The following is a 15,004-nucleotide window of genomic DNA, read 5'->3' as shown; positions in this document are numbered from 1 at the left end:
GTTATTACCTCCTTTTATAGATGAGAAAATAAGCCTAGGGGGGTTAAGGTCAATTAGCTAGTCCATGGCAGATTCAGAACCAGAACCTGGGTTTATGCTTATATTGGGTTACGGTCCTTTTCAGAGGCACATACTGCCTTTATAAACTCAGTATCAAAAGTATAAATAAGATCTTGTCCATTGTCATAGATGAGATTATAGAGGGGAAAAGGAGACAACTTCCTTGGAGCAATGTACACATAAGGAAAGTGCACACAGGATACTTTTGGTATGACTTTAAAATGCCTGTTTTTAATGCTACAAAATTTAGTTTTCTACAACATGTAGACATTCATTTTTTGCTAAGTGAAGTCACAAATTTTGCAGCAAAGACCTCATGTGGAGAGTGATACTCAGGAGATGTAACTTTCTTGCTTAAGGTTTTGTCCCATCTATGGCAATAGGTTGAGATAGAGCTATGTGGAGGGCGTGGCAAAGTGTGGGCTTGGGCCCAGATTGGATCCTTTTCTGTAATCTATTTTATTGGATTTGTTAAGTTATAGAGGGATTTGCATTCCAAGTAGTCTCTTTTGTTTGCTCCATGTTAGAGAGATGAAAGATTTCCCAGATTATTATCGACAAAATCCAAAGGAGGGCTCCAAGCTCCTCTCTCTTTTCCTGGTGGACAGAAGCCTACTAATGAGATCATCGAGGAGCTCAGGACCTTCCACAGGGCAGAATGAAATGTTCCCTCTGTACTTTATTGAATCTAATCATTTACATCTCATCGAATCCAATCAAATTAGTAACTTAGAGCATTAAAATTGTGCAAGTAGTGATTGTATCAAGCTGGGGTGACTCAGGGCTAAAAAAGGGTGTGAAATAGAATACAGAATCATTGTCAATCCCATTTGCTAAGGAGTTGAAAGTCAAATGTCCCTCTTCCCCCATATCCATCCAAATAACTTTCCCAAGCAAGTTTTAATAGTGAACAATCATTTACTACAAGATGGAAAATGATAATTTTGAGCATTCCTGATGTTGATGCAGTTGAAAGGCTGCCTCAATTTGATACCAACCCACCCACACCCACATATATGCATATGTGCATATATACATATACATACACACACACACACACACTGTTTGGGGACTGAGGGAGGAATAAGGGAATGGAAGTCCTTTCTTACGTGCACGGCTTTCCATTTCACTTCTTTCCAGTAGTTGAAAGCTGTATCTAGGTAGTTCTAAAAATTTAAATAAATATTTATTGATATCCTCTTTTATGTCACCTAATCCCTGCCCCTATATCTCTCTTCTCGTCTACCAGAGAGATATCATTTATAACACAAATTTAAAAAGAAAAAGAGGATGAAACAGAAAACATCAATAAAACTGATCAATACATCCAAAAATCTGACATTGTATGCAATGTTCTTCACATGTAAACCCCATCCCAATCTTTACAAAAGTGTGGGGTAAGGTGTCTTCTCATGTCTGGGGACCAAGATTGTTCCATGTAGCAATTTTTCAGTATTCATTTTAAAATTATTTTTGGTTGTTATTTTAATTTATGTTGCTGTCCCTGAGTAATATCTGAGGCTCCATAGGAAATCAAACAATGAGCCTTGTTCAGTAATCTGGGGTCTAGGTGGGGATAAGATTAAAGAAAACTCAAAATCATATAAATCACTTTCTTCACAAATGAGTCAGTTAGTGTAGAATATTGCCACCTATCCCCTTTCTTTGGATATGATTTCATTGGTATCATATCATAAGATCATGGATGTAGAACTGGAAGGGACCTCAAAGTCCATCTGTACCAATCCCCCCATTTTAAAGATGAGGAAACTGTAGCTCAGGGATGTGAATGCCTTGCCTAAGGTCACATAAATACTAAGGGAATTCCAAGTTCCAGTGCAGATTATCATCTATTTTGCAAGTTATAGTATTAGAGAGTTGCCTAAGGGCCTCTGAGAGATTGAGTGGCTTCATTCATAGTTGCACAGCCATTATGTGTCAAAGGTAAGACCCCAGTTGGACTCTGAAATAGATTTTATCCATGAAGCAATACTGCTTCTTAACCCTCACTTTACAGATGAGGAAACTGAGGTATAGAAAGATGATGTGATTTTCCCACTGGTCATAAGCTAGTGTCAGAGCTGGGACTTGAACCCAGATTTTCTAACTCTTAAGTTCTGTAGACTGCACTACAATAACTCCATTGTATTACAATATAGTGTATAGGCTTATGGAAATACATATGTATCATAATAACTAGAGGGTCTTTGACTAAAGGTGGAGTGTGAATAAGCTGAGTTCCTGGTAGATTCAGTAGGGTAGTAAGACAAGACGCCTGCTTGACAGGTCAGGAGCAAAATAATGGCTAGCACCACGGACAGCTCCAAGTGAATCTCATTGTTCAGATAAGCCCTGTTTATGTGGAAGCATTCTTAAACTGTCTGCTTCAAGACTTTCTCCATGCTTAATCCATCCTTACCCCTGGAAGAGTTGACTTGATGTTAAAAGGCTACTGGCAATGTTCCCCCATGGGGAAAACTATCTTTTTCTGCTCACAACCTCTTATGTCTAGATAATGTCATATCTTTAAGATTATTTGGAAGTAGTTAAGGTCTCTCATCACTCAGAGTTCAGGTTGTGTAATTTCCTCAGTGTCTCCTAAGTTCTCTTTTGTTGGACTGTTCCTTCATTAAGGTGCTGGGATCAGAGTTTTGGTGAAGGAACTCCTAACTTGGTTCTTGACATAAATAACTCCTTATTTTTCTCTTTTCTCTCACCAATATCCATCTCCATTTCTTCTCCCTGTCCGCCATTATTTCTTCTTGCTCTTCACTTCTACATCTCTAAACATTTCTCCTTGTCTTTTTATCTCATTACTTTTTCTTTTCTTCCACCCTTCCACCACTTAGCCATTTCTCCTCTTGTTCTGTCTCTCCCTCCATCTCTTCCTCTACCTCTTGCCTTACTTTCCTCCTCTTCCTCTTCCCATTCATTTCTTCCTTTTCTATTCCTTTCTCTTCTCTCTTGATAATCCAGGGTGTAAATATCTTTGAGGTTGGTACTGGGAGGGGGATGCAAAAGTCAATCATGCTAGTTCCTTTTTAGCTCTTACACCACGCCCTTCATGTTTGTAGAAACACACATAGAATCCTGAAGCCCTGCTTAGACCAAGTGCCTGACTTGTGCTAGATCCTTCTGAGCTCATATTGGTCTGATCAGCCACACATGGACACATTGAAACTTGACCCTAGCATAGTGATGTCATTTTGGTCCTCTTCGAGAATGAATGACAACAACCAACCAGATATTTCTCAAGAATCTGAAGACTACGTCATGTGAAGATGTTGTTTTTCCATATGAAGACAATTGGTAATCAGAAATTTCAAGTATCATAAAGCAACTTAACCAATAACAAAAAGTCCATGTTTGGCCCAAATCCCTGCAGCTCTTATGTTACTAGATATGTAGGTAAAATATAAACACTCTTATATAACTCTTCTAGCACTTAGGTCAGCTCAGTTCTCTACATGAAACCCTTGATTTAGATACTAGCAATACTAGAATTTAGTCTCCATCAATATTACCAGTCAACTTACCTAGAAAAAAATTATTGAAATAGCTATTAGTGTGTAGATGCCCTTATAACAGGGTACCCGACTTCACTTCTTCATCATCCATCCTGTTGTACTGTGGTTGTATATTCATAATCTCAGATACCTATATGTATGAAAAGAAGTGACACTTTCTCAGGTCAGTGGATAGTCCTCAGGGTGGATGCCAGTCATGATAGGCAGTATTCTAGCTATGGAGCATCTGGTCTATTGCTCTTTTACAATTGAAGGTCATCACAGACCTGTTTGAGACTGGGATTCTTCTGTTATGCCATTGAACTAGACTTGACTTATAAAATTAATACCTACTCCAATACTTTGAGCATTTATGATTTCAACAGTGTAGGCACACCAAGAGGCAGTGTGGCATGGTGAATAGCTAGCTTTGGAGCCAGGAAGACCCGGGTTCAAACTTGCCTCTGACATGTACAAAATGTGTACTCCTGGGTAAGTCACTTCATCTGTTAGGTCTCAAGGCAAATCCCCAAGACTATAAATTTTGAAGAAGAGGCCAGTCTGTATCAGTGGGGGGAGATTTCTCACCTGGCATAACAATGACATCATTGGTCCAGTAATACATATCCACTAGTCTCTGGGCAAAACACTTATCAAAGTGGATTTCAAGCTCTATACCTTAGTAGACTATTTTATGAGTTTCTATGACTGAAAAATTCCTTCCTGATGGTGAATTCTCTGGAGATGAGCCTCTCCAAAGTTAATGAAGCTTGGTTCCTGGAAAACAAACATCAGTTTTTAAAAAATTGAATCTGTACCCAAAGACTTTTATGTCTTGGCAAGACCTTCTCCAAGATCATTTCCACATACTGTTCTGATGCATTGTAGTAGGATCTCTTCAAAGCTACAGTTTATTTAAACATCTCTCTCAAATCTATTTGAAAGATCAGAAGAGGAAAATGACTACAGATACTCAACTAGACAGGTCAGTTTGAGGGGAATGAAGGTGACTGGAAGTATGGTGGGAAAATATCAGCTTAGAGTCAGAAAACTTGGGCACCTCCCAGGCTTTATCACTAATTTGATGGGTGACAATGAGCTAGTCCAAATCCCTGATGGCCTCACTTTCCTTACTTGTGAAATGGAAAAGTTGGACTAGGTGGCAGAAAAATACATCATCTTGTGGCCAACCTGTTGTTGAGTATCTCTAAATCTAATTTGGATAGTCCTCAGATGAGAAATACAGTCATTCCTTGGGCCCAAAGAACTCAAAACTTTCTAGCTTAATGGGATCTGCCACACTGGCATGGTATTCTAGAACCCCAAATCACCTCCATGCCAAGATTACGGATCAGAATAAGACTTTAGTGACAAGCTTTCCCAGTTCCATTTAGTCCATTTCAGTACACTGGAGTTATGGATAATTTTAAATATCACTATCACCCAAATGAAGTCTTTATCAAGAACACAGGCAGGATACCAGGAAGCAAATTGTATTGGATTATGGCACTTACCTACAAGTTACTGATTAAGTAGGGATACAAGGAAATAGATTTCCCCATGCCTACTGACATCACTTCCAGACACTCTCTTGCAAACATAGAATGATTTAGTATGAATCTTGTGTTTTGTGAGCCAACACCTGAAACTAGTCTCCAGTGACTTGTACCACAGCACTGAATGTATTTGGGCTTGAACAGTTGCAAAATTGCAAGCTGACAAAAGAAAAACATTGCTGGATAAAGCTTGGTATCTTATCAAATATTCACAGCCCACCAATGTGTCAAAGCACAGAAGAAGGAGGGAATCTTAACCTACAGATTTATAGGCCCCCCAAATCAAGGTCTTATCAGATATCTCTGGGGCTCTTTGCCACTCAGACTATTTCACCTTACAGGGAACCTTTACTATGTGGTTCAAAATTGTGGGTAGAAGGTGATTAAATGATATTTTTTGTTGTAATGGTAGAATATTAATCTGTCCATAAAAGAGCTCTCCTTCAAAAGATAAATTCTATACACAAAGAATAGGTGGTTTACAGAATTGGAAAAAAACTAACAAAACAACTTTTAGCCAGCTAGTCAATGGGTTAATGTCTAAAGATGTTTCCATAGAGACAATCTTTTAATATACATCAGCAAGCTCAGAGATATATGTTTTAATTTTAAATGTTTCTAAACTCTCTTTGTCTTGATTTCCAGTTGCCTGTTTATTTAACATCAAAAAAGCCATAGGTCTCATTATTCCTCCTCCTTCCCCTCACATCCTTGTATATCCATTCAGCATTTTATTCTGGATTTCAGCATGCCACTCACACTCTGGCAAACAGTGCACCATTTTTAAAAACAGTTTGTGGGCCACTGGTTCAAGATTATACATATCCTACAAATTTGTTGGCAGTATTTAAGCATAGGATAGGGATTTTGCCTGGGGGTTAAGCCAGAAAAATGTGTTTTCACTTGAGCTTGGTTCTTGAAAACAATTTCAATGTGCATCTGCTGGCGTGAGGAGAGGAAGACGGGGACTTGGAGGGATATGAGTGCCAGAAGAAAATGTACTTTATTTGAGTGCATCTCATTGATAACCAGGGTCCTGTAAACACAATGAAGATCTTCTAGAGGAAATTCAATGTTTTAAATCTGGTGGGGGTTATTCTTTTTGAGGGTAGTTTTTTTCTGATATATTCTGAACTAATTGGTCTTGTTAAAGGGGAAAAATACAGGGAGGAAGAAGTAAAAAATAAAAACATCTGTTTGTGTTTGTATGGTCAATTTAGAGGCAATTTCAGTGATGTTCAGACATACCTTTAAGTTTTAAAGCAGAATTTTCTAGAGTTTTATTTTTTTAAAAATCCCAACTTTGCCAAAGTGGGAGCCCATTATATTACAGGGCTTCAAGGTTTACTAAGCACTTTTGTCACAATGATCCTGTAAGGTAGGCACTGTAACCATCATTATCCCATTTTGCAAAAGCTTAGAGAGATTAAATTATTTGTACAGAGTCATATTTACTACAACAATATCTTCAGGGCATGCCACAGGCCCAGGGAACACCTGAGATTACCTTGTCATGAGATGCTTTGGAAGTTTTAGTAACAACTTCCTTGATGAGGTCTTAGATAAATCTCCATTGCAGTGAATTTCACTGCATAGAGAATAGTGCTTTAGGGAGGTCCTGGCATAGTTCAAATATAGTTTATGTACTTACCAATCCACAAAAGACACTGATCTTTTCCAGTAAGGTTTCCTTATGGGATTTGACCTTATCAAGTACTAGAAGGCAGTAAGGCTTTGTGCGGGACATTATTCTGTTTACTTCCAGCATATTATTTCCCCATAGAGTTTGATGATACCAAATCTGGAGCATCCAGTTGGAGCCTACACATTAATTGTGAAATTGAGTATAGTAGAAAGAATACTGAACCAGGAGTCATAGATTTTAGTCCTGACTTTGCCACATCTAGCTTCCTGACCTTAGGCATTTTATCTCTTCAACTTCAGTTTCCTCATTTGAAAAATGAGGGAAAAGGTTTGACTGGAGGATCCCTAAAGTCCATTTAAGCTTTAATATTTCATAGACTCTTAGAATTTGTTTTAAAGAAAATGGGAATTATTTTTTTCTAACAATCTGTTACTTGTGCCTAGAAATTTGGGGTTGACAACAACCAATGAGAAAATCAGGATTAGAGATGGAGTCATGATAGTTGCCACAACTGCCGAACCTCAAGGCCTCTTCTATAAAACAACCACAGAAAGTATCAAAATGAATTCTGAGTGAAAAAGCCAGAAAAAGTCACAATGTTATTTTTTAGTCCAGGGAAGTTTAGGAAGACAGAAAGAGAGATCTATGGACATTTGGGTGGGGTCTAGTTGGGGATGTGGGGCAGCAAAAGTGGCACTAGCTGTGAGACTTGGAGTTGGCAGCAGCAACAGAAGCAACAGTGGCACTAGGCATGCTCAATACACTGGGACAATATGTGGGACTAAACACTTGGTCAGAAAGAGATTCTGGGGACCCTTGTGCTAGCACTGGGCATAAGACCAGCTGTCATTTGGTGCCTCTGTCACCCCTTACCCAGTTGCAAGGTAGAGAGGAGCAAGTGTGATCATGAAGGAGCAGGGGTTTACCTGTATAAAGACCAGAGCATAGGCAAGGAGGGTAGTGACCAGACCTCTTCCCATGTTACACCACCTTGGAAGCACTGAAAAGATACAGGTCCCCAGATCTAGCTGTTAAAGCATCAGAACATAAAAGACAGAAACTCAGAACAGTCATCCTCCCCAGAGGTGAACAGAGCCCACCTCTAACATAAAGTCCAAAGCCAGGAAATAGGGTGAAAAAAATAAGCAAATAACAACAACAACAAAAGAACTTTACCACAAAAAGGCTTCTATAGTGACAGGGAAGCTTAACACACAGATTCAGATGACAATGACTTGAAAGTATTTACAACCAAAGCCTCAAAGAAAAATTCAGATTGGACACAAGTCCAACAAGAATTCTTAGAAGAGCTAAAGACAAAGCAAGGGGGGAACCAAAAATTATTTTAAAAATCAAATAAGGAAAAATTGGGGAATGAAACAAGAGCTATGTAACAAAATTATGAAAGAAGAACAACTTGGTAAAAGATGCACAAAAATATTAAAGAAAATAACTCCCTAAAGATGAAAATTAATCAAATGGCAGAAGAGGTACAAAACTTCACAGAAGAAAATAACTCCCTGAAAATTGGAATTGGTCAAGTGGAAGCTAATGACTCTATGAGATATTAAGAAACAATAAAACAAAGTCAAAAGAATGGAAAAAAAGAAAATGTGAAATATTTCATTAGAAAAACACTGACCTGGAAAATAAATTGAGGAAAGGTAATTTAAGAATTATTGGACAACCTGAACGCCATGATCAAAAAAGAGCCTAAACATTAAATTTCAAGAAATTATTAAGGAAAACTGCCTATATATCTAAAAACCAGACAGCAAAGTAGAAATTGAAAGAATTCACCAGTCAAATTCTGAAAGAAGTCTCAAAATGAAAACTCATAAGAATAATATAGCCAAAACCTAGAGGTCCTAGGTCAAAGAGAAAAATACTCAACTCACCAAAATAAAATAATTTAAAGACATGGAGCCACGGTCAGGATTACATATGATTCAGCAGCTACTAATCTAAAGGAGCAAAGAGCTTGGAATATGATTTTCTGGAAGGTGAAGGAAGATTAGCCTACCTGGAAAAACTGAATATAATGCTAAAGGGGAAAATGAATGTTTAATGAGAGGACTTTCAAGCATTCCTGATGAAAATGCCAGAGTTAAATAGAAAATTTGACATTCAAACACATAACTCAAGAGAAGCATAAAAGGTAAACATAAATGAGAAATCATAAGGAATTTAACAAGCTTGAAATGTTTAGATCTTCCTATGGGAACAGTATCATTGTTAGGGTAGTTGGAAAGAGTCTTCTTGGAGGGCATGGGTCTATTATATTGGGATTATCTCAGAAGAAGAATGGAAGGGTGAGAAAGAGGGATGCACTAGGAGAAGGGAAAAGGGAGAGGATGAATGGGAGAAATTATCTCACAGTCATGGAAGGAAGAGTTTTCACGATGAAGGGGATTGATGGGCAGGGGGAGAGTGGGGAATACTTGAACTTCGCTCTCATCTAAACTGGTTCAAGGAGGAAAGAGTAATTATCAATATCTCTCTCTCTCTCTCTCTCTCTCTGTATATATATATATATATATATATATATATATATATATATATATATATATATATATATATATATAAAATACATGTATACATGTATAAATATACGTTTTTATGTATGTATATGTATACATGCACATACATGTATATGAGTATACACACATACACATAGTTGGATATAGCCAATAAGGAAGCAGAAAGGGAAGTGGCTAAGAGAAAGGGGGATAATAATAGGGAAGGTAGAGTAAGGGAGGCAGTGGTCAGAAACAAAATAGACTTTTCAGGAGGAGATAGGGTAAAAAAAGAATAAACAAACAGTAGAGAATATGATAGAGAGAAATAGATTAACTCACCCACAAAATGTAAAGGGGTAGCAAAATGGATGAGAGATCAAACCCAAAAATTTGTTGCTTACAGGAGACACACTTGAAACAGGGAGACATGTACAGAGTTAAAATATGGGAATGGGGCAGAATCTATTATGCTTCAGCTGAAGTAAAAAAAGGCAGGGGTAGCAATCATGATTTTAGATAAAGAAAAACAAACAGATCTAATTTAAGAAGATTTATTCAAGGAAACTACATTTTACTAAAAGGTACCATAGACAATGAATTAATATCAATATTGAACATATACCTACCAAATAGCATAACAAGCAAAATCTTGAAAGAAATGTTAAATGAGTTACAGCAGGAAATAGGAAAACTATACTACTGGGGGGACCTCAATTTACCTTTCTCAGATCTAGATCAATCTAACCACAAAATAAACAAGAAAAAAATTAAGGAGATGAATAGAATCTTAGAAAAGTTAGATGTGATTTACCTCTAGAGAATAGTGAATGGGAATAGAAAAGAGTATATCTGTTTCTCATTTATGCATAGCATTTTTACAAAAAATTGACCATGTTCTGTGAAATAAAAATCTCACAAACAAATGCAGAAAAACACAAATATTGAATTACCCCTTTCAGCTCATAATGCAACAAAAATTACATTCAATAGAGGACCATAAAAATGTAGATTAAAAACTAATCTAATTTTAAAGAATGAGCGCATCAAAGAACAAATCATTTTTTTATTATTCAGTTGTGTCTGATTCTTTGTGACCCCCATGGACCATACCATGCCAGGCCATTCTATTTTCCACTATCTCTTAAAGTCTGTCCAAGTGCATGTTCATTGTTTCCATCACACTATCTAGACATCTCATCCTCTGCCATCCTTTTTCCCTTTTGCCTTCAATGTTTCCCAACATCAGAGTCTTTTCCAATGAGTTCTGTCTTCTCATTATGTAACTAAAGTATCTAAGCTTCAGCATCAGTATTTGAACTTTCAATGAATAGCCTGAATTAATATCTTTAAAGATTGACTGATCTGATCTCCTTGCTGTCTGACGGACTCTCAAAAGTCTTCTCCAGCACCACAATACAAAAGCACTGATTCTGTGGCACTAAGCTTTCCTTATAGTCCAACTCTCATGGTCATATATTGCTACTAGAAAAACCATAGCTTTAACTATACAGACCTTTGTTGGCAAGGCAATATCTCTGCTTTTTAGTACGCTGCCCGAATTTACCATAGCTTTCCTTCCAAGGAGCATCTTTTAATTTCATATCTACAGTTGCTGTCTGCAGTGATTTTTGAGCCCAAGAATATAAAATCTGACACTGCTTTCATTTCTTTCCCTTCTATTTGTCAGAAGTGATGGGACCAGTTGTAAAGATCCTATTTTTTGATGTTAAGCTTCAAGCTATCTTTTACACTCTCCTCTTTCACCATTATCAAGAGTCTCCTTACTTCCTCTTCACTTTCTGTCATCAGAGTAATATCATCTGAATATCTGAGATATTTCTCCCAGCAACTTTTAGTTCATCCAGAATGACATTTCATATGATATACTTTACATACAAGTTAAATAAACGAGATGACAATATACAGCCTTGTCATACCCCTTTTCTAATCTTAAACCAATCAGTTGTTCCATGTTTGGTTCTAACTGTTGCTTCTTGACCTGAATATAGGTTCTTCAGGAGACAAGTAAGATGATCTAGTACTCTCATTTATTTGAGAACTTGCCACATTTTGTTGTGGTCTACACAGCTTTAATGTAGTCAATGAAGCAGAAATAGATGTTTTTTTTGGAACTCCCTTGCTTCTTCCATATTCCAGCAAATGTTGGCAATTTGGCCTCTAGTTCCTCTGTCTCTTCAAAAACTAGCCTGCTCTTCTCATAATTCTTGGTTTACATTTTGCTAAAGCCTAGCTTGGAGGATCTTAAACATATAATTTTATTAAAGGTAAGGATGACAATGAGACAACATGACAAAATTTGTTAGATGCAGGCAAAGCAGCACTTGGGAAAAATTTATTTTTCTGAACACTTACATCAATAAAAGAGAGAAAGAGCAGATCAACAAAATGGGCATGCAACTAAAAAGTTAGAAAAATAAGAAATTAAAAATCCCCAATTAAGCACCAAAATGGAAATTTTATAAATCAAAGGAGAGACTAATGAAATTGAAAGTAAAAAAACCCAACTCATTAAATTAATAAATAAAATTAACAGTTGGTTTTATTTTTATTTATTTATTTTTATTTTTTTAAATTCTTAAAATTTTTTTTGTTTTTTTTTCAAATTTTTTAACAGCTGGTTTTATGAAAAAAGATAAAATAGATAAACAACTGGTTAATTTGATTTTAAAAAGAAGAAAACAAAATTACCAGTATTAAAAACAAAAAGGTTGAATGCACAAGCAACAAATATTAAATTAAAGCAATTATTAGAACTTACTTTGCCCAACTTTATGCTAATAAAATTGAAAAGACTAAGTGAAATAGATGAATATCTACACACACACAGACACAGACTCAGAGATAGAGAGAGAGACAGACAGACACATACACACACACAGAAGATAAGGTTTAGCCTTATCTTAGAAAAAGAAATTGAACGTCACAAAAAAAGAAAAAAAGAAAGGAAAAAAAACTTAAAGGGGAGAAAAACAAAACCAGATGGATTTATAAGAAAATTCTACCAAACATTTAAAGAACAATTAATTCTGATACTATGTAGATAGTTTTAAAAATAGATGAAGAAGGAGTTTTACCAAATTCATTCTATAATAGAAATATGGTTTTGATACTTGAACCAGGGAAAGCAAAAACAGAGAAAGAAAACTATAGACCAATTTCCCTAATGAATATTGGTGCAGAAATTCTAAATAAAATACTTAGTAAGATTCCAGGAATATAACATAATATAACATAATAATATATTATTATAACCAGGTTGGATTTATACTCATAATGTAAGGCTGGTTTAATATCAGGAAGGCTATAAGCATAATTGATATTATCAACAAAACCAACAAAAATCATATGATTATATCAATAAATGCAGAAAAAATTTTTGATAAAATACAGCACCCATTCCTATTAAAAAATAATAGAAAGCACAGGAATAAATGGAGCTTTTCTTAAAAGGTAAGTAATATCTACCTGAAACCAAGAGCAGGTATTATTTATAATAGAGATAATCTAGAAGACTTTCCAATAAGATCAGGGATGAAGCAAGGATGTCCATTATGGCCATTTTTTTATATTATTTGAAATACTAGCTATAGCAACAAGGTGAGCAAGAAATTGAGGGCAGAAACACAGGTAATGAGTCATTGCTGTTGTTGAATCATTTCAGTCATATCCAACTCTTTCTTGTCCCATTTGGGGTTTCCTTGGCAAAGATATTGGAGTGGTTTGCCATTTCCTTCTCCAGCTCATTTTACAGATAAGGAACTGAGACAAATAAAGTTAAGCAATTGCCCAATATCACATAATGTGTCTGAGATGAGATTTGAATTCAGACCTATCACTTTTTGCAGATAAAAAACTAATCAAAGCAATTAACAACTTTAGTAAAGTTGCAAGATATAAAATAAGCCCACACAAATCATCAGCATTTCTATATATTACCAACAGAATCCAGCACAAAGAGATAGAAAGACAAATTTGATTTAAGACAACTACAGATGGTATTAAGTACTTGGGAGACTATCTGTTAACACACACCCAGCATCTACATGAACAAAATCCCAAAATGATATTCATAGAAATAAAGGCAAATCTAAACAACTAGAGAAATATGAATTGCTTGTGAGTAGACTGAGCCTATATAATAAAATAACAATACTACCCAAATTTATTTACTTATTCAGTGCCATACGAATAAAACTACCAAAAAATTACATCATAGAGCTAGAAAAAAATAATGAAGTTCATCTGGAGTAACAAAAAGTCAAAAATATTAAGAGAATAATTTAAAAAATGAAGGAAGGGTTCCATGCTACAAAGATTATCATGAAAACATTTTGGCACTGGATAAGAAATAGAGTGGTTGACCAATATAATTGATTGGGTATGCATTATATAGAAGCAAATTAGCCCAGTCACCTAGTATTTGATAACCCAGAGGTCACAGCTACTGGGACAAGAATTCACCACTTGACCAAAAATGCAGAGGAAACTGGAAAGTAGTCTGGTAGAAACTAGGTATAGATAAATGTCTCACACTGTATACCAAGATAAGCTCAAAATGGGTACATGATTTAGCCAAAAAGGATAATATCCTAAGCAAATTAGGGTTATGGAAAAATTATCTGTCAGATCTGTGGTTAGGGGAAGAGTGCATGACCAAACAAGAGATAGAGAGGATCATATGAGGTAAAATGGATAATTTTAGTTAAATTAAATTAAAAAGTTTTTGAACAAACAAAACCAATGCAGTCAGAATTATAAGGAAAGCAGGAAACTGGGTGAAATACTTTATAGTACTTCTCCAATAAAGGTCTCACTTCTCAAATATATATATATATATATATATATATATATATATATATATATATATATATATATATATATATATATATACATATATATTATATGTACATAATATATAAAACAAATTTATTTTTTAAAATATTCTCTATTTAATAAATGATCAAAGGACAAGAACTAGCAGTTTTTCAGAGGAAGAAATCAAAGTTATCAATAGTCATGTGAAATCATGTTCTAAATAACTAATAATTAGAGAAATGTAAATTACAGCGACTCTGAAGTACCATTCCACATCTATCAGATTGGCTAACTTGAGAGGCAAAGAAGATGATAAATGCTGGAGGGGTTGTTGAAAAGTAGGTATACTAATGCTTTATTGGTGGAACTGTGGCCTTGGGGAAAAAGTTGGAACTATGTTCAAAGTGCTATGAAACTGTGTATATGCTTTTACCCAACACTACTGCTACTAGGTGTACATACCAAAGAGATTTTTAAAAAAGGAAAATGATCCATACATACAAAAATATTTACAGTAGCTCTTTTTTGGTAGTGGCAAAGAATTGCAAACTGAGGGATTGCATATCAGGAATGGGGGATGGCTAAACAAGTTATGGTATATGAATATGATGGAATACTATTGTGCTAAAAGAAAGGGGATGGTTTCAGAAAAGCCTAGGAAGACTTTTATGAACTGACATAAAGTGAAGTGAGCAGAATCATGAGAACAACATACACAGTAATAGCAATATTGTAATGTTAATCAACTGTGAAAGATTTAGCAACACTGATCAATATAGTGATTCATGACAATTACAAAGGACTCATGATGAAAAATGCTATCTGATAGGAAACTGATGAACCTTGAGTGCATTTTGAGACATATTTTTCGTTATTTTTTGT

Source organism: Trichosurus vulpecula, chromosome 1 (assembly GCF_011100635.1).
Source record: "Trichosurus vulpecula isolate mTriVul1 chromosome 1, mTriVul1.pri, whole genome shotgun sequence".
Taxonomy (NCBI): domain Eukaryota; kingdom Metazoa; phylum Chordata; class Mammalia; order Diprotodontia; family Phalangeridae; genus Trichosurus; species Trichosurus vulpecula.
This window is presented reverse-complemented; position numbering follows the sequence as displayed.